Raw genomic sequence first — 25,783 nt, forward strand, 5'->3', positions numbered from 1 at the left:
TTATAGACAACACCTCATGGCATGAGAAGAAAATCAGCCAGTACGAGAGATGTGGGTGTTAACCAACCATGGTGAATAAAAGAAGAAAAGTAATGGTCAAGACGGAGAAGCATGGGAGGGACAGGTGATGGTGAATCTAGTGAGCAGATTTAAATGCGTCCAGGGTACTGGCATTGCGCGTAGTAGCGGGCAGCGCAAGCCAAGCAGAGTAGGCAACAAAGAGTGGAGAGCGTACAAGGGAGGACGTTTTAGCCAAGGGGAGGGCAACAGAGCATCTTGTCTGGGAGCCATCTGTGATTCGGAACCAGTTATACACGTTAAGATGAGGAGGATGTAGAGCTAGTTTACATTTGTGAGCAAAAGTGCAAATTAATTTTTGACGGTGGGTCGACAGTGGGCAAGAATTTGCAAGGACATACAGGGAAGCAGAAGAGTAGAGAGGGGGTAGACTAAACAGGATACGAAGAAGTTTTCTATGGTGGATTTCGAGATGCTCAGCGAGAACCGAGGACAAGCCACACCAGCTAACAGCAGCGTACATGGAAAGAGGCAGGATGTACAGTTTGTAAAACAAAATTTTACATTTGACAGGAAGATGGAAACAATGGGGACGTATAACACCTAGGGCAGAGCTTGAACGGCTGCAAAGAGCATCAATATGGTAAGACCAAGAGAGACGATCATCAAGCATTATTCCCAGGTGTTTATGGTTGGAAACAACCTTTATGGGTTCTGGGAAATCAGGATGGTGTAAAAGTGACATGGATGAGATTGGGGGAAGGAACATTATTTCGGTTTTAGTCAGGATGGGTCTAAGTCGCCATGTTTGCATCCAGCGTAGGACACTGCATATCTGAGCCGACACTCGAGGTACAAGAGCCGCTGAGGACGAGAATGCTGACAGTAGGGTTGTATCATCAGCAAATAACGAGACACCTGGGTCTATAGAGGGTAAATCATTCACGTATGCTATGAACAAAAGAGGTCCAAGTATGGAGCCTTGAGGAACTCCAGAAGACACTGGTAGGGGATCAGAGTTGATGGAGAGGGCAGAAACAAACTGTGATCGGCTACTCAGATAGGACTCCAGGTCAGAGCAGAGCCAGACACACCAAAGACAATAATATTATGTAGCTTGGCAAGGAGGCCACGGTGCCAGACAGTATCAAAGGCCTTTGCCAAGTCAAAGAAACAGAGAGCAATATGGTGTCGAGCATCACGAAGGGTGGCAACCTCTTGTACTAGACGATCTAGTTGGTCAGAGGTTGAGTCGTTGCGACGAAAGCCAGATTGGGAAGGGCTAAGGCATGGTGAAATGTGGCAATACAACTGGTCGTAAAATATCTTTTCACATACTTTTGAAAGGGAGCAGAGAAGAGATATTGGACGATAGTTTGAGGCTTGTGATCGGGAGCCTTTACACTTGTAGATGGGCGTGACCTTAGCGATCTTCCAACGATCAGGAAATACGCCGGAGGAGTAGGAAAGGTTGAATATAAGGCACAGTGGGTACGCCAGAGATGAAGCCAGAACTTTGAGAACTTCATTTGGTAGGGCATCAGGACCAGGGCTTTTGTTGCTTTTTAGTCTTTTTAGGTAGCTGCGAACAGATGATATGGTGGTATGTATAGAGCGCAGATCAGAAGACACAGTCGCAGAACGTTGCAGAGGTGGTATTGGAGAGGAATGGTCGTCTGGAATACCAGCTGATGTGAATTGCGTATTGAGAGTATTAGCTACAGACTTGGGGTCATTCACCATCGAACCATTGGAAGCTAATAACGGAGGTATGTCTTGACGTGTACTAGTTGTCCTTTGAGTGCGAACAGAGGACAGGTTAGGCCTGGAAGAGGGGTGAGATAGGGTGGTAGTGAGCGAACGTAAATATGGTCGATACTTGGAACGTGACAATGACTTCACCAGATTGCGCTGGTTTTTTTTGTATAAAGAAATATTAGCATAGGTGGAGTACTTCTTACTTAAGCTGTAGTAGTCGTATTTGAGTTTAATTGCACCTTGGAGATCTTTGTCGAGCCAAGGGATCTTGGGGTTACGGCTGGACTGACGAGGGTGGTGGCTGCCATGTTTGGGTGTAGCGGGTCTTGCTCCGTATTGTGGCACATAGAGGGAGAGCACATCATCAAGAACTGTGGTGAACTTCTCCACAGCTTCATCAACAGTAGTGGAGGTGAATAAAAGATGCCAGTCACAGGCAAAAAGTGCAGAGTTGATGATTGACCAAGTGGAGGGTGTAACCTTGCGGAAGGCATGTCGCGGAGAGGTAGAAGTCTGAGAGCAGTAATGTGGTAAGAGTTGTTAGCAGTGGCAATGTTGTAGGCTAGCGTTGTGATGACTTGCAAATGATCCGATGCAGCAAGCGGGGCAGCATCGTCAACAGAGCGTACAGAGAGGGGGCGGTTCATAGCAAGCAGGTCCAGACAGGACAGTCTTCCATTCGGAGCGACACGGGTGGAGAAATTGACAAGCTGCTGGAGGCCAAAGCTAGAGAACACGTGTGATAGCTCCGTACGAGCACGCGATGTGGTGTCACCACTCCACCAGTCAGAATTGTGGGCATTGTAGTCACCGGTAAGAAAAACATCAAATAAAGAGAGGTCCAAGGAACACAGCGTGTCGGTAAGTATGTCGCAAAAGGAGGTGATATCAAGAAGGGATTGTGAAGGGGGAGGGGCGGTAATGACAGCAAATGAGTAGCGGATTGGCCCGGAGACCTGCCGGTGCACCAAGCTCAATCCATAAGGCCTCGCTTTGGCGAGAATCAAGGTCATGGCGACGGGTGCAATGTGGAAATGTCCCATCATGTATGAGAATGGCCACGCCACCATAGCCACGTAGGTTTGATCTCAGGTTCTTATGTGTACTTCGAAGTAGATCTGTCTTTACGGAAGCATGTGTAGCCTGGAACACTGAATAAAAGTGACGGGCTTAGCCAGGTTTCTGTTAAACATATTATGGTGGGCTTGTTGGCATGACATATTGCTTGATTGGTTTGTGCCATGAAACTCTGAGTAACAGCGAAACAGCCCTATTTTACTCCTTTTGTGTACCCCTTGCGTACTACGCTCCGCCCATTCCGGGCATTTGAGCACTATGCATTGTACCGGCGCATGACTTTGTGATTGTGTAGACACGTAACACCATTAGCACTAACGCTACATAACTATTGCTACATTATTATTTCACCGTCCAATGGCAGAAGCCAATGCAAAGGAGGGGGCGTTAGCCAGCCATGGCAAGAGAAGAAGAAGAAAAAAAAAGAATGAAGGAAAGAAGATGATAATCGGAAGAAAATAATGCATCAGCGGGGTGAAATGTATCACTATGTTGACCATGGTGGAGAGCGGCGAGATAAGCTAGCAAAAGAGGCGAGCGAGCCTACAACGTGGCATGACATTTAACATGGTCTATGAACTGTCTAATATTGGATATTGTCTTCATTTCCATGGGCAGCTTGAGCCAATACGAGTATGCAGAGAAGATAGGAGATTTGGTAAACATAGTTGACAAAGCTCTGGGAAGTACTATGCCATTGCGAGTGTCCCGTGCGAAAGTAAACCAATTATACTTGGTGAGATGTTCAGGGACAATGTTCAGTTTAATACGATGGACCAGAACGCATGACTGTCTCTGCGACAGGATAGAGATGGGGCTGGTGGAGGCCAAACTATATAGATCAGTAGAGGGGAAAAGAGTGGGTTTACGAAAAATAATTTTCAACACACGTTTATGATGTATTTCTAGTGTCTGTACAGCAGATTTACTAAGCAGGGAATGCCAAGCAGTGGCGCCGTACAGAAAGATAGGAAGGAGGTAGCATTTATAAAAGAGACGAATACATTCGGGAGACAAGTGGGAGCAGTGAGACATCAGGCAACCTACAGATTTGCTAACTTTGTTGCATACAAAATCTACGTGAGAATTCCAGGACAATTGCGAGTCAAATACAACACCCAAATGCCTGTGCGTATCTACAATAGTAATATTAATAGCCGAATCAAGTCCGGGAAGGGTAAATGTAGGAGGGTGGTCTATTTGAGGGAGAAAGACTATTTCTGTTTTCAAGATATTGGGTTTCAGACGCCATGACAACATCCATTCATGAACAACATTGATTCCAGTCTGAAGCTTCGTACACAGGTTTGCAATGTCAGCGTCAAACTGAATGAGGGCTGTGTCATCAGCAAATAGTGACAAACCATCTATACAGTCAGGTAGATCGTTTATATACAACAAAAATAGTAGAGGCCCCAGTATAGATCCCTGGGGGACTCCCGACTTCACAGGCAGTGGGTCTGAGAGTACCCCTTCGACTGACACCGATTGCGTTCTATCTGTTAGGTAGTCCGTAATCCACGCCAGAGACGCTCCGGAAACATTGTACATCACAGATAATTTAGCTAGGAGTCCACGGAACCATACCGTGTCAAACGCCTTGGCTAGGTCGAAAAAACAAATGCCAACATGTTGGTGGTCATGACGAAGGGCCACAATGTCCTGCACAAGGCGTGTCAGCTGCATGGTGGTTGAGTCTCCTCGTTGAAAACCAGATTGGACTGGGGCAAGGGCCGGCGACACATGAGCATAAAGCTTATCAAAGAATAATCGCTCACATAGTTTCGATACACAGGACAACAAGGAGATAGGACGGTAATTGCTGGCTTGTGACTTGGAGCCTTTGCTCTTGTAAACCGGAACAACCTTCGCGAGTTTCCATGCTGCTGGAAATTTACCCGTCGAAAAGGACACATTAAAAATGCGGCAGAGGGGGTACGAAATCGACGGGGCAAGTTTCTTCAGGACATCATTCGTAATGGTGTCCAAGCCAGGACTGCGGTGAGACTTTAGTCGGGCGATAGCCTTTCTAACATCCGCAGTTGTGGTGATGACCTGAACAAATGTTGCATGAAGTTGGCTGTGGGCACGAAGAGCTGGAAGTGATAACGACGGATCATCCGGCACAGCAACGGAGGCGAACTGCTGGTTGAGGACTGTAGCCTTGTCGAAACTGCCAGAAACTGGATGACCGCCTTCATCAACGAGGTGAGGAAGGCCACGATCCTGCTGACGATTCCGCTGAGAACGAACAAACTGGTACATGTTAAGGTTACCTGACGCCATGCTGGCCTGTATAGATGCCAAATAGTCACGGTGAAGAGATCGAGATAAGTTTCGTACTCTGTTACGCTGAACTTTGAAGGCAGACTGGTTAGCTGGGGTTGGGAACTTCCTATATCGGCTGTAGAGTTCGTACTTCAACTTGATGGCAAGTACTAAATCTCGATTAACCCACGGAGGATATTTCCTAGATACAGCTCGCTGGGTGGAGGAAGAGATTTTCCGATAAGGCGACAGGTAGTGGGAAAATGCATCATTCAAGGAAGAGGAGAATCTGGCTAATGCGTCGTCGACATCTGGTGTGTCCATGAGATCATACCAGTTGAGCGAGGAAAGGTACATATTTACTGCTACCCAGACAGAAGGTGGCACTTGCGCAAAATTGTATGGAGTGGCTGGGGAACTACGGGCAGGATAGCATGGTACTTCCTTTGTAGGCATTCGGGTTACAGTTCTGTAGAAAAGGGTGGTAACTACCTGTGAATGGTCGGACGCACCAAGCGGGGCAGCATCGTCGACAGAGAATACTGATTGAGGACGATTGGTAGCGAGCAAGTCTAGGCACGACAGGGTTCCGTTAGGAGAGGTGTGAGTGGGAAAATCTACCAGCTGGGAGAGACCGAAGCTGGAGAATATATGCGAAAGTTCCTTTCCAGCGCGTGATGTAGCGTCACCGCTCCACCAGTCAGAGTTGTGAGCATTGTAGTCACCAGTGAGGAATATATCAACGGATGAGAGGTCTACAGCCCGTAGGGTATCCGTCATTATGTCACAAAATGAGGTAAGTTCAGGTAGGGATTGCGAAGGAGGGCGATACTGACAGCCAATGAGTATAGGATTAGCACTGTGACCCAGGTCTGCAGGAAGTCCAAGCTCAACCCATATGTTTTCGCATTGGGGCGAGTCAAGGTCTGAGCGCTGGGCTGCATGCAAAAATGTCCCATCTCGTACAAGGATGGCAACACCACCATAACCTCGGAACTGGGCCCTTTGGTTTGCTGGTAATGGCCTATCTCGACGGAAGCACGTATAACCGGGTACACTGAGCATATGTATCGGGCAGAGCCAGGTTTCTGTCAGACATAGGATAGTCGGTGTGTTGGATCGACACAATGCATGGAGTTCAGGGATTTTGTTCGACACGGAGCGACAATTAATCGTAACAATAGTGATGTTATGTTGAGTCTTAGGAAAATATGGGAAGGCCTGGGCGCTCAGCGGTGCGGAAGCCATCATTCTGACGACGTGGAGGTTTTACCTGGTTTGTTCGTATTTGAATCTGCAAACCGCCACTTTCTTACGGTGTGCTGGATAGTTGCAGGCCAGAATCCGTCACCCAGTACCTTTTCCGTAGCTGAGGCTGGGAATGTCACTCTGGCGTAAGCTGTTCCGAAGGTGCGAGATTCCAAGATGGTGCAGTTGAGCACATCCACTGCACGCTCTTGACACCAATCCTTGATGGAGTCGGCACTGCAGCCCATGTGGACGTTTCCTACATAGAATATCGCTTTGTCCACCTTTTCGACACCTGTCAGGACTACAGGGTTTGTTTCGACCGTGGGCATAGGCTTGACGTACCGAGATGTGACCCGACGTCGTACAACATCGACCCAAGAGCTCTGTCCATCTGATTTGTTGCGGGAACTGCTGTCCGTAGTGACGTGACCGTTGCCAGCAGGTCTAGGTGCTGTACGAGTAATGTCGCTGGACTGGGAAGCGGCACGTGGTTGCGAGTGCATACCGGTAGTATAGTACGGTCATTTGAACTTGAGCGTGCATGCTGCGATGTGGAGGTGTGCTGTGATTGCGGTGCAGTGGTGATGGATGTGTCAGTTTCATACAGGGAGGGCTCTACGGTAACTTCGTTAGCACTTGTGCGACGGTTGTGGGTGTCATTGGCAGTTTGAGAAAGTGCGCCTGTAGTGAAGTTCCTCAGCTCTAGTACTTCCAATTTTAGGCTGGAAACCTCATCCCGAAGTGAAGAAACAATGGCATTATCATGCTTCGCTTGCTCAAGTTGCTCTCTTAGCTCTATCACTACACATACAAGCTCGTTTAGAGACTTCAGACTACTACTAGTACTGACCTCATTGGCCTTGATCGGGGTTACACCCACACCAGCTTGTCTTAGGGAAACCACAAGATCAACTCGGCTCTTTGACTCGGCTCCGTCAATAGGATGTTGTTTGGCAAGATGCCGCAGCTCTTCGAAAGTCAGCAAGGCGAGGTCGATGTCCATATTCAATGCCATATTCCTAGTGTGTCCAGATCAAGTTCTCTGCCACAGGGACCTAAAGTAAGCGGAGCTTAAAAACTTGCATCCGCACCTTACCTACCGTAAGAAAAACGTTATGATTGTAGCGATGTGGTCAGGTAAATGTATACAAGCCATTTGTGAAGCATGCCCAACCGTTAACCGAGGCCGAGGCAGTTCAAGTGACACAAATCCGGAGAAATTATTTACGAGGTTTCTTTTACTTTTAGAATAATGGGGAGCTATGGAGGAGACGTACGCGAAGTAAATATCAAACAGACGAAGAAGAGTTTTCTCGTGGTGCCATAGGCTCTGGCGATAGCATCTCTAGCGATACTGAAGTAGACACTGATGCATTGCTAGATTTGGACCAGGATGAAGGAGCGGCTGTAAACAGAAAGAGCTCGTTCCAAAAGAACTGCCTTTGCAGAGTCCAGCTCAGGAGGCTCGAAAAGAACTAGAATTTCTCATGGACTCCGCAGTACCAAGTCGATTGCTCAGCAGCGCCTGTCTTACTTTCCTGATGAAGCTCGTACAGTTAGTTGTGGACGGTTGTAATGCCAGGCCTACAGTCAAATGCTATCAGAAAGGAAGAGTATTGTGGCAAGCCATACGTAAACACACCATCTCAAGGAGAAGATGAGAGCACAAGCAAAGGATGTAGAGTGGCAAAATAACTTCTGACCACGTGTTTTAAGGATTTCCACAAATGGGAGGGCTCTCCATCTGAGATCGGATCTCAGGAGCTGGCCTCACGTCTGGTGTTTCAGATGAAGACATTATTCACAGAGTGGACGCAGTGACAGCTTGTCTGCAGGCAGGAATACTATTTGCCAAGATTAACTTCATCCCAACAATGAATGACTACCTGCAATAATGGTTTCATCTCTCACTACATGGATAATTAGGGGAGGGATTTGATACACCGACTAGTCCGCCACAACCCTGCATCAAAGTTGGAATGGAGAGCAAACAATGGAGAAGCGATCATGTCTTATAGTGCTAAGAAGTAGTGGAGCTCGTGAGAGATGAGGTGGCAACTTCAGATGCAGATCGACGATATGCATAATTTCCTGGAAGTTTGACAATGTGCAGACTTTCTTCCATTTTGTCCCAAACCAAGAGCATTATATCCCTTGCTGAAGCATTATAATCAGCATTGTAAGGCAGTTTTTGGAACATTAAGGTTAGCATTATACGAACATTTTCGGAGCATTATCCGCTGGACCCTATATACTAGCCAGTGAGTTTCAGCGTCCGGCAGTGGATGATGAAAAACGTTTTGGCCCTTTCCACCACCACAAAGGCTGGGGTCATCGGGAGGGGACCAAGATCAAAACAAATAAACAAAATTACAACCTTAGTTACCTGGCCCACACGACCACTGCACCACATACCGACATACGCCAGAGCTAGGACAAATACTTCGATGTAGAGAGAAGAAGAAGAAAAACTTGATGAAAGAAAAGAAGAAAACAAATGGCTACAGTATGAGGCATTCCCAGGCGGTCATCCATCCAAGTACTAACCTCGCCCGACGTTCCTTGACTTCGGTGATCGGATGAGAACCAGTGTTTTCAACGTGGTATGGCTGTAGACATCATTGTCCAGTCGACGACTCCTCTTATACAAGATTCGTCGTGCATGTTCGCTCCTTCCTTGTCCATGGCCGCTACTACAAGCTTCTCACCTTTCAAACTGGATTCTAGTCAGTGCAGAATGAAGTTTGAAAGCAATGATTCCCCCAAGATCATGGCTGATGGGCATACTTTCTCCCCTTCTGCATGGGATGCCCGGGCAGGGGAGGGACCTCAGACCTGCTCATCGCAGAAGCAATGATAGCGAACAGCTGTGTTAGACATAGCAACTAGTGCTGGGATTACACCATTGTTGTTGTAGAAGTTTATTTAACGTCGCACCACAAACAAGCGATTTCGCCTCCTTACCATTCAACAGCTAGCAAGGCTCATGAATTTGACCGCCCCTAATTTTAGCCTGGTACCCACCACACAAGTATCATAGGGGGGTGGGGGGTGGGGGGTTCTGGCCCAGATTTGAACCCACTTGAACTTTCAAGTACCCACTTGACCTTGAACCCACTTGAACCCTTAAACCCTTATTAGCTTAATTGACCGCAAAGAGGCGTGGTTTCCGGTGAGAGGAGGAGGTAAAGAAGGGGTGTTAACCGGGGCGTGTGTCCATGGAGGCGTGTCTCCTTGTGTCCCCATGGTGTTAAATCCCAAAGGTTCATGCTGTGACTCTTCTGTGTGTGTGTAGTACATGGTACATCATACTGCATTGTACGTGGCACATGGTGTGTGTGTATGTGTGTGTGTGTGTGTGTGTGTGTGTGTGTGTGTGTGTGTGTGTGTGTGTGTGTGTGTGTGTGTGTGTGTGTGTGTGTTGTGAAACCACAAGTTCTCGAGAGTGAAAGGCCTTCTCGCTTGTGACATTGTGTTCGTGTCAATGCAGTTGTATCCCGACTCCGCCGTACGGCTGATGATTACGACGTGGTATACGTACGCTACAGGCGCTATGTGCGGTTTGCTGTGTGCGGTTTGCTGTGTGCGCTGTAGTTGTATGTTGTATGTGTATGCTTTTCTCATATACGCTGTCATTTTCACGCTATAACTACCTGGTGGTTTAGTGTTATTCATTCAGTTGTTCATACATTCATTGTTCATTGGTATTAGTCGATGGAAGTGAGATATACTGTTGAGAATAAAATAGTTGTCCTCGTGCCGTGTGGGGTCGTTCGTTCCTGACACTTTAGAGAACCAGAGGGTTCACAACATTTGGCGACCACGCCAGGATACGAAGCGAGCATGGCACAGGAACTATGGATCATTGAAGCCAGCTTTATCGCCAACGGAATTCGGTATGGATTTGAAGGCGATAGGTTGAGAGAATACGTGGAGAAGAGGCTCCGACAGATCGAGGAGTTTGAAGAGCGCGGTGCTAGACGGCAAGAGTGTGCGCTCCGCACAGAGTTTAACGAAAAGCTCAAGAAGATGGCCGAGCGCATCGCCGTCAGTACATAATATTATGAGGAAGCAAAGCGAGATTTGCTTGCCTCGCCCGGAAGGACGCCGGACAAGGCGTGTAAGACTTTGCTTACAGACAAGCAGCGGTCAGAAGAGTGCTTGAAGCCAGTGGGAGGATCAGATCCAAGGCCCACTGCGTCGGTACAGAGCGTGGCAACATCGGTCGGAGACGCTCAGAAGCAGCTGGAGTCTCGGCCGAACGACGTAGAAGCGCAAGACGTAGAGGCGCAAGACGTAGAGGCGCAAGACGTAGAAGCGCAAGACGTAGAGGCGCAAGAGTTAGAGGCGCAAGAGTTAGAGGCGCAAGAGTTAGAGGCGCAAGAGTTAGAGGCGCAAGAGTTAGAGGCGCAAGAGTTAGAGGCGCGAGACGTAGAAGCGCAAGGCGTAGAAGCCGAGAAAATGAGAAGGGCGATACTGGTTAGCACGGAAGAAGTAAGCGGCGAGACTGTGTGGAACACGGACATCGAATGTAGGTTATCTGGTCCAGCGTCCACCCCACGAGGCAGTGACCCAGTGACTGTGTCGTGTGTGACATCCCACAGCGGCAGGCTTCGCGAGTTGCTGGACTCGGGTGCCAAGGAGCACGTTGGAGTTGAGAATGTTGAGGTGAAGCAGTTCAGTGCGAAATCAACCCAACAGCGGATGGACAAGTTCGCCATCACGATCTTGGGTAGCTCCGCAGTCATTCTGGTATGTGCTCTCGTGAAGCCAACGTTAGAGCTTCATCGGAAGTGCGCAAGCCCGCAGACCGTTGCTCAGTTGGCAGAAATGGTGAGCACTGGTAATATTCCACCTTGGCCACCCCCACAGCAGCGGATGACTCGTTCTGGGCGTGTAGTCAGAGCCCCGGTCGTTTTTGACTCGTGAGTTGTAGTACGGCGGTGAGAAGCCCTTTGGTGGGGAGAATGTTGTGAAACCACAAGTTCTCGAGAGTGAAAGGCCTTCTCGCTTGTGACATTGTGTTCGTGTGAATGCAGTTGTATCCCGACTCCGTCGTACCGCGGATGATTACGACGTGGTATACGCTACAGGCGCTATGTGCGGTTTGCTGTGTGCGGTTTGCTGTGTGCGCTGTAGTTGTATGTTGTATGTGTATGCTTTTCTCATATACGCTGTCATTTTCACGCTATAACTACCTGGTGGTTTAGTGTTATTCATTCAGTTGTTCATACATTCATTGTTCATTGGTATTAGTCGATGGAAGTGAGATATACTGTTGAGAATAAAATAGTTGTCCTCGTGCCGTGTGGGGTCGTTCGTTCCTGACACTTCAGAGAACCAGAGGGTTCACAACAGTGTGTTTGTGATGAGACTGATGAGTAATGTCTGCATGCGTGCACCTTACGTATTGTTGTGACCTGTCTGAACCTGTTCAAGCGTGTCCGGTGAATTGCTGACTATTTGAGGAAGGGTGACGCTCCGTTTTCTCCTATTTCCTCCTGTGTCTTGTTTTGTGCACAATGAAGGTTTGTTTGTCATGGATCTTGAAGATGGGTTTGAAATACTGCGTCGGTACAAGGAGAAGCAACGCATGTCAGAAGCGGAGCAGGACGATGGAAGTGAATGTGATGAAAACCCACCCAACCCTCATCGGCACGCATGCCAGGCTCCTCTGTGTTGTCAATGTTCCCTTGTCCAATTTTGTCTACCTCCCTTTTTATGTTGCTGGCCACTGCTTTGTAGTAAAAAAAACGCTTTCATCGGGAGCAGATTATCCACGAGGGATCGTATGTGTGCACTGGGTGTGGTCTTGTCATGGATACTGTGTAGGCACAGGCGGATTATGCCGGCATAATTATTGGCATAATTTGGTGGTTTACATTTTGGAGCATAATTTGGCATCCTTTCGGAGGTAGGAGCATAACTGCATGATTGTATCACAGTGCTAGTACATGTATGTAGGCTACACAATTGTGTATAATGCACCTGATCAGTGCTGGTGGTCTGCATGGTAAAGGGTTCGGAGGTCATGCAGATAGTGTTTTCAATGAAAAGCAGGGTAGAAATCATGGAATACATTTTGTGTGCTCGAACTTGTCTTCTCAAAGTTCTTTCTTTCTCACCCTGATACAGTACATGTAGCAGAAGATGCGAGTGAATCAGCCTTTTATCAGGTATCCCGGGGCGGACGAGATAGTGATGGGTAGTCCGCAAAACTCCGCGTACATGTACACTATACTTGTTACGAAGTCATGACGTCTGGATCTTAGCAGCTATGACTGTGCATGCTATGGACATTGCTCTAATAATTAAACAAATTGAGGTAAAGTTGATGTTCGGTCACGATGGAAGGAGAGCTGGAGCTACGGGAGAGATGAGCTGATTATGAGAATTCGCAGGGTAAGGGTGACATCGGTTGGACGAGTATGACGATTACGAAGACAGTTGAACATGACAGTTTTCAACGGTATAAGGAAAAAATCTTTCAAAGCAAAAGAAGTCAACTAATGAATAGAAGAAGTAATGTTTTCTCTTTTCCAGGTTGATCTCTAGTATGCATGGACACCTTGGTATGGGGATACTCATGTATTTTGTTGTACTTATGGCCACTTGCAAGTACGAAAAAGGCACAATTTTCCGAACTTTGAGGCTCCATAAGCACAACAAAGTGAATATGTATCCCCGCGTGCCAAAGCATAACATGAGGATTTTGCGAGCATAATGCGAGAATCCATGAAAGCATAATTCCATGATTTCGCGGCCATAATCCGCCGGTGCCTAATACTGTGTAGTTGCCCGAGGTGAATATCTACGAGCGGTGCATACGCGTCTCGCGAGCGTTTGGGAGCTCTGGACAGGCGTCTTGTCCGAGTCCTGGAGAAGGCAGGTGTATCCGTGAGCCTACACCCTGTAAGAGAAATGCTTTGCTATTGGAAAAAGGAAAGCGGGTAAAGGAGCATCAATTACCCTATTGCACACACCTGCATTCTCTGCCATGATCCCGATTCACAGGCCAAGTTGCGTCCTTTCCTACCGAAAAGCAATGTTGCGTGGGCTCGTAGCAGCAGGCAGTTGAGACCGTTGCCTCGGCAATTCATGGCAACATGGCTCAGTCTCCTGCTGAAGAAGGCACGGCCACTAAGTAAAGCTCAGTCTGACATGAAATCATGCCCACCATCGTTGGCTCCGAAAACCTACGGACACGGAACTTTACGACACATTTTCAGATGCCCGCAAAGCAGCAAAGCGGCTTGCTCGTCAGCTGAAATCATCCTACTACACACAACTACTGGACACGTGTCAATCCAACCCCCGGAAAGCTTGGAAGGTCCTCAACGACCTCTGCGGTCGGAAGAAATCGTCAACTCCTACTCGGCTCACTGCGTCTGCCCTCAATGCCCAATTCAGTTCGGTAGTCAGTGATCCGCAGCGATCTGATGTCCTATCCCAACCTAAAGGACTGGGCATAGCAGATGGCTTGAACCGCTTCGAACCAGCCACATGCGAAGAAGTGCTTGCTCTCCTACTGAAGGTAGACGAGAGGAAGGCCACGGGTAGCGACGGAATTCCCTGCTATGTGTTGCGACACTGCGCTCGGGTCCTGGCCCCGTCACTGACTATCTTGATGAACGCGTCACTGGCCATGGGAAAGGTTCCGATGATGCTGAAATTGGCCCATATTCGCCCCATTTTCAAGGCAGGAGACCCCGAAACTGCTAAAAACTACCGCCCTATATCTTTGCTCCCTGTTGTTTCAAAGATCCTGGAAAGGATTGTGCATAAAAGGCTCTGTGTGCTCCTAACCGAACATGACCTCCTTCCTGCTGAGCAATTCGCTTACCGAGCCCACCACTCCACAGAGGACGCTGTCTTGTTGGCTGTGGATCAATTTTACGAAGCCGCAGACCAGCACCTGCATACCGGCGTGGTGCTCATTGATATGAGCAAAGCTTTCGACAAGGTCCAACATCAGACCTTGCTCCAGGATCTCTTCGAACTTGGTGTCTCCTCCACGGCACTGGACTGGTTTTCGGACTACCTCAGCGCACGACGCCAGTGTGTGGTCACTGCCAACGGTACACGCTCAGAGGAAACAGCTTGCACGTGCGGTGTCCCCCAGGGAAGCGTGCTTGGTCCGATATTATTCGCGATCTACACGAGATGTGTCGCATCAGTAGCTGACCCGGTGCGTACACTAATGTTCGCGGACGACATCATGCTGTACCTGAGCCACGCTAGTGCTCACGCCATCAACATCACCCTTTCCGCAGCAGTGTCGGCTGTCGCCAGGCTACTCGATGCCAAAGGGCTTATCCTCAACACCGGAAAGACGCAAGTGCTTGCAATCAAAGCTGGACGGCAGGCACACGTCGACCTCCACATTACTTGCACTGGCACGCCTCTTGCCCAGACCAGTACGGCTCGCTACCTCGGAGTCACTCTGGACGAAAATCTTCGCTGGTCACCGCAAGTCACCTCTATCGTCCGACGCACGGCTATGAAGCTGCGGATCTTCCGCCAGATCCGGCACTGCCTAACAGTGAGGCAGGCGATGCTGTATTACTCTGCCCTTGTCGTACCGGATATTCTATATGCGTCGAATGCGTTTCTGCCAGGACTGTCCGCTGAGCAGCGGAACACAGTAGCCAAACTAGATAAACGTTGCATCCGTTGCGTGGCCGATGAGCACCCATTGGCCCACACTCTTCCCCTGTACACCAGGCTGGGTGTCTGCCCAGTGCTGGAACGAGGAGAATGCAAGCTCCGACTCCTGACATTTAGAATCCGTTCTGGAATCGTCAGTGAGCTGTTGTCGTCCCGAATTGTATCGCAAGGCCCGCCGACAGGCATGACCACTCGAGGTCAATTGGGACGCAACCTTCCCCTCCCCTGGCCCACAGTGCTTCTGGCGCATGCCGACCGCTTCTAGCCAGCTGCCGACTCTGGAATGGCCTGCCCGACTGTATGAAGTCCATAGTATCTGTCCGTGAATTCAAACGCATGCTACGCGTATTTTACTTCGGTTAATTAAATTTGTAATGGCTTTCGTTACCTGCTGATGAGGCTCGATAGAATCATGCTACGATGACCCGACTTGTAAATTTGAGATCCATTTTTTTCTGCTCGTCTTGACCCTGCCTCCCCTGATCGCTACTTCCATTTTCGTATTTTTATTTTCATTTATTTTTCTCTTCATTTCTGACTCTTCTTACTGGTTGTCATCGCTTCCATAATATTGGGCAGAACTGCCCGTTTGCCTTGCGATGTAAAATAAATAAACAACAACAACAACAACAACAACAACAACAACAACAACAACAACAACAACAACAACAACAACAACAACAACAACAACAACAACAACAACAACAACAACAACAACAACAACAACAACAACAACAACAACAACAACAACAACAACAACAACAACAACAACAACAACAACAACAACAACAACAACAACAACAACAACAACAACAACAACAACAACAACAACAACAACAACAACAACAACAAGTTAGTTCAGACAAAATATCAACATTTTCCAACCTGACCAGACGGAGTTGATGACACAAATGATCCGGTGCTATGGTGCTTTAATATGCCAAGTTATGGATACGATGTACATGGCCTAGCCTACCTGCAGAGCTGAAGTGTTCTCTCTATGCTACTACTAGTACTAGTATCGGTTCTCTTGTGCGATACATGTACACAAGTAGTTAGTTGAAGTGAGCCAATTTTTTTTATTTTTTTATTTTTTTTATTGGGAACACAGCCCTACAAAGAGACATGTGGAGACAAACACAAGACAAGACACAGGGGATGTAGGGACGACGTGCCGATGTACAGGGAGCAACTCGACCGACCAGGGGTCTCGGCGTTAGCGTTGCAACCTGGCATCGAAAAAAGGGGGGGGGGGTGCATGGTCAGGTAGCAAAAATAATAATTTGGTGCGAGAAAGGGGCGCTAGTATTGCACCAAATAATATAAATTAATACGTGTAATGACTAAACCAGAAGGGAAAATGAAGAAAGAGGACAGTAATCATAACAAGCAAGTAGTAGTAGAGAGGTAAATACTAAATGGGTCTCAAATCTCAATATCATCGTCACAGGTACTGTGTGGACCACAGCCATCTCTTTCGGATTAGATCCTTACATTGAAGGTTTGGAGGCGTCTTGAATGAGGCTCGTGAAGCAGGAGGTCCGCAGGCAGGTTGTTCCAGGGTGTGATGGCGAAGAAGGGGAAGGATCGCAGGAGGTAGTCAGGGGCTGTGCGAGGGGGTGTCCACTTCAGCTGAAAGGCATGGTGCGTCTGACGTGTTTGCCGTGTGCACATGCTAGCTACGGCAGGGGGCTTGGTTGGTGGCAGCATGGCCTTTACCTGGGGAGGCCCTGGAATGTAGTGCAGCTTGAACAAGTATGACAGGGCTGCCACCATCCGACGAAGCTGAAGACTTTGGAGGATGGTTCCAGGTCCCAGGAAATGCAGGGCACGTTGCTGAACCTTGTCCAGCTGGGCCATGTTAGTTGCGGCTGCGCTCGACCAGGCCAGTGGGGCATATTCAAGTAGGGGTCGCACGAATCCCTTGTAGACCGTCACTCGACCATGGTCGTCCAGGATGGGTGCTGCCTTTCGTAGGAAACCCAGCCTTTGGGAGGCGCGCAGTGCAACACTGCGAGTGTGCGCTCTGTAGGAGAGAGTGGGGTCGAGCATGACTCCCAGCAGCTTCAGGGTATCTGTCTCCTGGAGTGCTTCACCTCCAAAGGTGACTGGTGGAGTGCAGGGGGGAACGTGCTTGCGATGTAGAGTCATGCGCTGTGTCTTGGCTGGCTCAAAACAGATACGCCACTTGCGGCCCCACTCCTCAAGACTGTTGAGGGACCCTTGGAGGGAGGCGGTGGACTGTTGGAGATCGTCAGTTGGCTGTACTAAGCTGTAGAGTGTGGTGTCGTCTGCAAAGCTGCTCAGCTGCGTTCCTGGAGTTAAACATTGTTCAATGTCACAGGTGTATAGAAGGAAGAGGCTGGGTCCTAGGATGCTGCCTTGGGGGACACCAGCCTGGATGGGTTGAGCATCTGACGTCTGGCCTCCAACCACAACGCGGATGTTTCGGTTGGTGAGGTAGTCCTGTAGCCATACAAGCAGGCGTCCGTCGACGCCGGCCTGCTTTGCTTTGTACAGCACTCCTGTGTGCGATACCCGGTCAAACGCACCGGCAATATCCACGGCGAGGACCTGGACACAACCGCCAGTACTTATGGTGTGGACCCATTCATGTTGGAGAGCCGTTAAGATATCTGCGGTTCCTCTACCACGTCGGAATCCAAACTGGCTGTTTGGCAACACCTCATGCTTCTCTAGGTAGTTAACCAGTTGCGTGTTTACAATGCCCTCCATGACTTTCGACATGATCGTTAGCAGTGATATTGGTCGGTAGTTAGATGCCAAAGATCTGGAGGACCGTTTGTGAACTGGGACTACATGGGCAAGTTTCCATGCCCCGGGTTGCACACCGGCTAAGAAGCAGAGGGTGAAGAGCTTTGCCAGTGGGTCTGCAAGTTCAGATGAGCACATCTTGAGCACACGAGCAGAGATGCCATCCGGTCCAGTTGCTTTTGATACAGCCAAGTTCGCCAAGTGCCGTTTGACCGTTGCTGCGCGGAAGTGAATGTGCTTTAGCGTGGCATAGGCAGGTCGTTGCAGGTCAGGCAGGTCAGCAGCACAGAGGTCGTTATTGCCAAGGCTACACTTGTTCGCAAAATGCGCTGCAAAGCACTCGGCTTTCTCACGAGAAGAGTGGAGCTCTTGTCCTGCAGGGTTGGTCAGCAGGGGGATGTCAGAGCAACGTCCCTTGCCTGCTGCGCTCTTGATGGTTGACCACCACTCTTTGTCCCGGAGGGAACCTGCAGTAAGCTTGTTGCGAATTCTACGTTGATGTGCTAATCGCGCTGCATGACACGCTTCCACTTCGTGGTTAACAGTTGTGATGTACTGGACCTTGTGGTTATCGTTGCGGGGATTGCGTCGCCACAGCTTCCATGCCCGCTCCTTGGCATGATTGGCATTAGAGCAGTCCGGTGTCCACCATACAGGGTTGGATTGGTGCACCACAAGCTCTTTGGATGGTATGAACTGTTTCATTCCATGCATGATGACATCAGTTACGCGCTGACAGGACTGCTCCGCACACCCATGGATCTTGGCGGGCCAGTCTATGTTGCGGAGGTAGGCTCTCAGGCGGTGCCAGTCAGCAAGGGCGTATTTCCAAACCTGTCGAACAGCAGGATCTTCGCGTCGTGGATGCTGTTGGAGAAACTCGGCAATGATAACGGCATGATCAGATCGTCCAAGTGGTGCATAGGCTGTGGTGCATACGGGGTGTGAGAAATCGGAGATGATAAGATCGAGAGTATTGTTGCCGCGGGTTGGCTGGGTGACATGCTGGACAAGATGATGTGCTGCGCAGACTTCCTCCAGGCATTCACCGGCTCGGGTAGTCTTGCTACTCTGTAGCCAGGCTGAATTATGCACGTTGAAGTCCCCTGCAATTATCACATTGCTGCCAAGACGGCGGACATCATCCAAAGTGTTGTCTAGGTAGTCCATCAGGCTGGTGTCTGTCTCTGCACAAGAGCCAGGCCGGTAGAGCGCACCCAGAACAATCTTTGTTCCGGAGTGCATTGCCAGGGAAATCCATAAGAGCTCGTGATCACGGCAATCAATATCGTCGTAATTTAGCGGTGTGTATATGCAGCCTGTGAGTAGATCTACCCTGAGCCTCTCCCAGGGATCGATTTATCCGGGTTCGCATCGCAGTTTGCGAATCAAAATTCACTGCCTGCGATTCGCTTTTCGTTTTTTATCGCCCAAAACTGCGATGCACTACAGTTGTGTTTAAAGGGGCACTCCGGCTTCATTTTCGACGCCGAGTTTTCGATGCCAAGACGAAGGTTGGTGAAAGAGAAGAACCCTCGAACAAGAACGAGTCTCCAGAAGCGATCGAGTCGAGCAGGAAGACGACTTTTGAATTTCGGCCGAGCGAGCGCTGATGACGTAATGAGGGATTAGCTTGCCAGTGGAAATGCATCTGCGCACATACATTTCACATACTTTTTGGCAAATTTTCAATCGAAGAGGAGGTTGTTTTCTATGTTCTCTCAACGTCGTGAGCGATCCCGTCTTCTATACCCTTCCAGGTACCCTGAAGGTCCTCCAGAGGAGAATTTATCTCCAGCAAAGCGTTGTTGATCCGCTAAATTCGTCTCGAGACATATTCACCCAGTGCAGTCCTGACAAATGTAGAATGTTGAATCTGTGATAATTGTCGACTCCATTGTCGACAGAAAGGTTGATAGCCGCTATCGCAGGGAAAGTGAAGCTGCTGGAAGTAACAACGGGGAGCTTGTTAGCATCACTTGATCAAAGCAGCTAGACGGAATCTGACTATTTGTCTCGCCCTCAGTTTAGTGAATTTTATGATCAGAAAATTTTTCGATCAGGATCCCTTCTACAAGATGTGTAGTACAGGTGATTTCTGAACTTGGCGATATGGAGACCGACCAGTAGACCTACCAACAACGTGTACCTGCAGGAAATTCACCCAAGGCTATTGCTAATGCTATCCTCTTCAGGGCTGTTGTTTTTTTTAGTAAAAATGTGTTCCCTTCTCTCAACATACTCCTGCATGGCAGCAAGAGGGTGCGCTATGGAATTCAACGCCACAATCTTCGCCCAGCTGTGGATGAAGCATGGTCAAGTCATGGCAGTACATATACTTGAACCAGATGAGAAATTGAAGTTCATTTGTGATGCGAAGTTTGACAGCCCCAGTGACCGAGTCAAGCGTTGTCTTTTGCCGTGGCACAAATTGCTGAAGAATCCGAGATGGTCGTGGAATTATGCACATGGATACTACCAGAAATAATGGTGGCATGAACCATTGTGGAATGGGACAGCTCACGGAGAATACTGGAATAGCTCAAGTATCTCTAGGCGATTGTAAATCCTGTTCTGGCTGATAGCTTCGGCCTGCTGCGCCCGTCCATGTACAATGATGGGAACATGCATTTCTGTTTTCTACATATTTGCTATCTACTGTACTGTGGTATTACAGTTGCAGGTCCCTTATATAGAAATATGTTCAACCCCCCCCCCCCCACACACACACACATAAATATGAACTAAAAAAAAATTTCACTGTTGGACTCGCCGGCAGCTAGAGAGCAAAGGATTAATTTATAGCAAAGAAAAGGACCAGGGAACTACAAGTTATGCGATAATGTCCACGAACAATTTCACTGTATTTGAAATAATTTTGTTTGATACCCTGAGAACTCTGAAACTTTGCAGCACTGTGGATTATATGTGGATACAACATTTATGGAAGGAACACATAGTTCAAATAATTATGACTGAATTGTTGAGATTGTGAGCACATTCCAATCAGTACTCTACATATTTATAAGCGGTGGCAATCGTTAGGAATAGGTCGTGAGTTGTCAGAGTGCTCTAGTATATAAGAGAATGTTTTGTTTGTCTAATCGACGGCTCGTTTGAAGCCAGAGTTGTTTGAACTTGTTTCAGTCGACTTGATTCTAGACAGTAGTCGAAGGAGTACTATGAAGTATACACCAAGCGTAGTCTGTAAGGTATCTCGTGAGAATTCTGTCGGTACACATCAGGTATCAGCTTGCAAAGATGGCTCCTCTCTGTTTCTTGAAAGCCTGTATAGTTGGACTGTGGCTGCAGCGATTCCCTTCTCAGAGCAGGTACCATACCCAATACGGTCAATGCATATTGGACAGACCTGTGTGCACAACAGAAATAGTGGAGAGAAATCTCTCAGCTCATGAACACATCAGTGAAGTTTAAACTGCCGTTGTTTGTGGCCATCAGTATAAACCTATCGACTATAAGAATAATGTGCAAAAAACCCTCTATAACTACAGCTGGGGCCATGGCATTATAAAGCATCTAACTTAGGGAACTGCCAATTCTGGTCGGAGTTGCGTTCGAGGCCTGCAATTCATGATGGCTATCGTATGTTGCATTGACCAGAGATCATATAAAACGTCCATGCCACATTGAAACACGCACTACTTTCGAGTACTTTGGTATCCCCCACCAAATGGGCATTCGTTCCCGGGGTGGCAAGCGTCACCATTTGTTATGCCTGGATCAGATTTCATTGACCCCAACTGTCATGATGAATCATTTTTACTTTGACTGGATTTCAGTACAAGTTGTAGAACTGCAGAATAAATTTTGTTGTATTTGGGCAACCATTTCTCTACAAACGCTCTATTCGGAAAATAATTTTTTTAATAAAATACATGTCCAAATTCCACATCTACCCAAATCGGAATACTTGATCACGTATTCAGTCCTACACGGAATGTTTAGAAAACGCCAGGGAATAGGAATTTGCTAACGAGAACTCTAGGCCAGGGTACTAGCATACGAACAAAACAAGATAAAAACTCACCAGTATACTTGTAGTAATTCATGTCGGTGTAATATTCACGATAAGCAACGAGGCACCCTCCGATTTGGTCAAGATTCTTTGAAGTCTGGTTGTTCAGGTGATACAAACGGGCTCCCCGTTGTTACTTCCAGCAGCTTCACTCTCCCTGCGACAGCGGCTATCAGCCTCTCTCTCTCCATCGTCGACAATTATCACAGATTCAACATTCTACATTTATCAGCACTGCACTGGGTGAATATGTCTCGAGACGAATTTAGCGGATCAACAACGCTTTGATGGAGATAAATTCTCCTCTGGAGGACCTTCAGGGTACCTGGAAGGGTATAGAAGACGGGATCGCTCACGACGTTGAGAGAACATAGAAAACAACCTCCTCTTCGATTGAAAATTGGCCAAAAAGTGTGTGAAATGTATGTGCGCAGATGCATTTCCACTGGCAAGCTAATCCCTCATTACGTCATCAGCGCTCGCTCGGCCGAAATTCAAAAGTCGTCTTCCTGCTCGACTCGATCGCTTCTGGAGACTCGTTCTTGTTCGAGGGGTCTTCTCTTTCACCGACCTTCGTCTTGGCATCGAAAACTCGGCGTCGAAAATGAAGCCGGAGTGCCCCTTTAATGTGTGCAGTCTACATGCGACTAGTACTACACTGTACTAGTCGCATGTAGTAGTAGTAGTCGACTGTTGTACACACTGCTGACTACGAGTCGTAGGGAGTAGTATTTTACTACTCCAACCAACCGGCCAGCACCTGCTGGCTGCTCAGTCCGCGCGCGGGTCGCGGATCGCGCTCGATTTGGACACTTCACTAGCACTGGTCGTACATGACTGCAGTCTTCTGAAGTTTTGTACACGGCGGTGACTTTTCCTGATGTTCTCCTTTCTTCTTTCACTGTCAAGCTCAGTTTGTTTCTGTTCGACAAGGCACAGTTGAAGTAGATGGTTCTTAGTCTCATGTAGCCAACATGTCAGTGAATCTGATCAGTGATTCACTGTCCAGAAGAGGGACAAAGAACTGGACGTGCCAGGAATGTCGATTCGTTTCGATGAAGAAAAGGAGAAAAGCGAAATTCGATGCGCTTTGCACGAAATGTCACGATCGTTTGAGCGCTTTCCTGAGGTTTCTTTGTCGGAGGAATCAGTGGAACTGCCCTGTTGAAGGACATTGTGTTGTGAAGAACTCGAAGTCGGATGGACGCTGAACATGTAACGTGCCCAAGCGAAAACTCTAACGTAAATATTCAGGTCGAACATTCGCTTGGAAAAGCAAATAGCAACTGCAGCTATTGTCCTCTTCTGTACGAAATCCTGCTATTGTACAGCTATACATGTAAACTTTTGATGAAGGAAAACTGCTAATCAATACTGGGAGTTAAGTTGCTAGTCAATTGTAAAACGATGTAGCAGTGACTGCTATGCAAAAAAATCAAATAATTTAAATAAAAATCGATCCCTGCTCTCCCGTCATTAGTCGCAACCAGGGAGTCGTGCTTTTACGACTCCCTGGTCGCAACGCGCTCTCTCAAGATGTCGACCGGATATCTGTCGTGCTCTGGCACACCACCGCAAGCCCTGTGTCCTAGCTGCGTTGCTACGTCGTGCAGCTAGGGTTGGTGTTAGCACATGGCCAACTCCTGTGGAACCGTTCTCTGCCAGCGCTGAAGTCGACATTGCACTGCTGCATACTTACTGGAGATTGGTCTAGGGATCTCTGGCAAGCAGTTCTCCTACCTGTTGTTACATTCCCCGAGAAGCTGCAGGTCATAGCTGGTATGCTAATGGAAGGCACTAGCTTGGAAGAAAGTGTCCTGGCAAGCGGTATCTCAAGTATCGTCGGGGAAATGTCTTCCAAAAGTGGACCATCAAGTGTTGCAAACTCGATACAGCTGTAAGCCAAGTAGCACTTGTCATGGTACTTTCAGAGCGTGCCAAGCTTGGAGGCCCAGATCTTGTTCGCTCCATCGCCTCCTGTATGGAGAGCGTCTTGAAGATTTCCCTCTTTGATCAGCATTCTCTGGTCATGCCAATTTTATTCCTTATCGCTGGGGGTATTACTGTACTTCTCACCTCTTTCCTATCATAGTACTGTTTAATTTAAAAGAAACAAAAGTCCATCTTTGTGTGCGTATATGTGCGTGAGTGTGATTGGGACGTGCTAGAAAATTGAAGAAATGTGAAAGAAAAAATGAAAGCAGGAGATTATTTTCTCCATGCTAATACCGTGTATACACAAGTCGGTAGGAGGATTGAACAATAATAATTATTATAGTTGTGATGGCGTCCTGTGACTGATCCACTCAGTCTGAGCACAACACGGGTGCCCTCTTCGCCTTGGTCGATGTACATGATATTCAAAAGGTTCACCATGGGTATGTCCTTGTAAGACATCCAGAGAGACAGGCAATGCATTAGACTGTGAGGCATTATGGATTTCTGCTCTCTACTTGGCGTCGGTCAACGACGTAGTGCTCAGTCGCGCATCCCTTCCACAGCTTCTTCCCCCTCCACCATTCTCACTAGTCACTACCCCCTCTGCCCGTGCTCCCCCATCTGCAAGTGGTGCACCAGCCATTGCCGGGCTTCATTATCGACGCAAAGAGTGGTTCTCGAAAATTCTGCCTGCTCTGCGTGGATGGGGACAGAACGTTCTTTTTCTCGGACAGAGCAACATGGGCAAGAGCTTCTTCTTGAAAAAACTATTGGACCAGGTTCGTCCCGAACACTTGCTGGTGATCTCCAACACCTCTGCAGAACAGTATCGGCGGGAAGTTATGAAGAGCTTGTATTGTATTGTATTGTATTATTTTACTTGGGCATTCCCAACAGACCCTAAGGTCTTCTTACAGGGTGCCCAAGATTAATGAAATTGTTAAGCTCCTGGCGAAATGAATTGGGGATATGATTTGTCCGAAGGGATTCGGGCACTACAGTACCATGCCCGATTCCATAGCCCGCATAGGCATAGGCATAGGCATAAAGGAGATGGAAGTGCAGCCGCACTCCTACGTGATCATCGATGATATTCGAGTGATGGGCCTCAAGCATGGTAATCAGCGCTAGTGCCTCTACAGGTTTTTCACCATGTACAGCCATCATTACAAGCTGAACGTGTTCTTCCTTTCCCAGAGCTTCGACAACATCAAGGACATGAACATCAACGCAAACGTTCTCTACCTGTTCCGCTTCACCGACAACAGCAACATCAAGCGCGAAAGAGCGAGAGACGCCACAACCTTGAAACACTGGTCTGGAGAGACTATAGTGTCCTAGTGAACGAAACCAATCGCATTTACCTGTCCAGATATTCGTTCGAAAACATAACCATTCAGGCGATCGGACTCACGCCTAACGTACCTGTGTTTACAAGTTTCCGTGCCAAGTTGCACTCGATCGCACAAACACCGTAGTTAAAGGGGAAGTTAAGGCAAAAATTAAAATTTCACCAGTTGTAGTCTTCGGGGTGCTGAGTCGAATGGTCTTATATATATATATTTATTTCACTCAACTCGTGGTTCATGACCAATTGGCACGCAAAGTGCGAGAGAGGGGTGATAGCCAACCACGGCAAGAAAAGAAAAGAAAAGAATATAGAAAAAGAGAAGAAAGAAGGATAGACAAGAATACAGCAATGAGATCCTATCGTACTACATTATGCGTCTTGGTCCGAGAAAGCTGAGACGCTCCCTTCCTACTTGAATCCCAATCGAACTCGCGCACTTCCACCGAAACTGGGTGACTGCGCCCTACTAGATGGGGATTTGTATGCAAAATGTCACTAAAAGCGCCATTTCGTTCTTATAAAAGCACGGATGACCGCGATTGGGCCATATGTTGTAGTCTTTTGGACGCTGAGTCGACTGGTTTTGGTCCGAAAAGGCTGCGATGCAGCATTCCTCCTTTATTCCCAATCGAACATGGTTGAAC

At 48.0% G+C, this 25,783-nt stretch overlaps 1 pseudogene; it reads right to left on the reverse strand.

Moving 5' to 3' along the window:
* Positions 1-8,870: 8,870 nt before the first annotated feature.
* On the reverse strand, positions 8,871-8,989 carry LOC135807757 (5S ribosomal RNA; annotated as a pseudogene).
* Positions 8,990-25,783: the final 16,794 nt, after the last annotated feature.

Source organism: Sycon ciliatum, chromosome 1, assembly GCF_964019385.1.
Source record: "Sycon ciliatum chromosome 1, ocSycCili1.1, whole genome shotgun sequence".
Taxonomy (NCBI): Eukaryota; Metazoa; Porifera; class Calcarea; order Leucosolenida; family Sycettidae; genus Sycon; species Sycon ciliatum.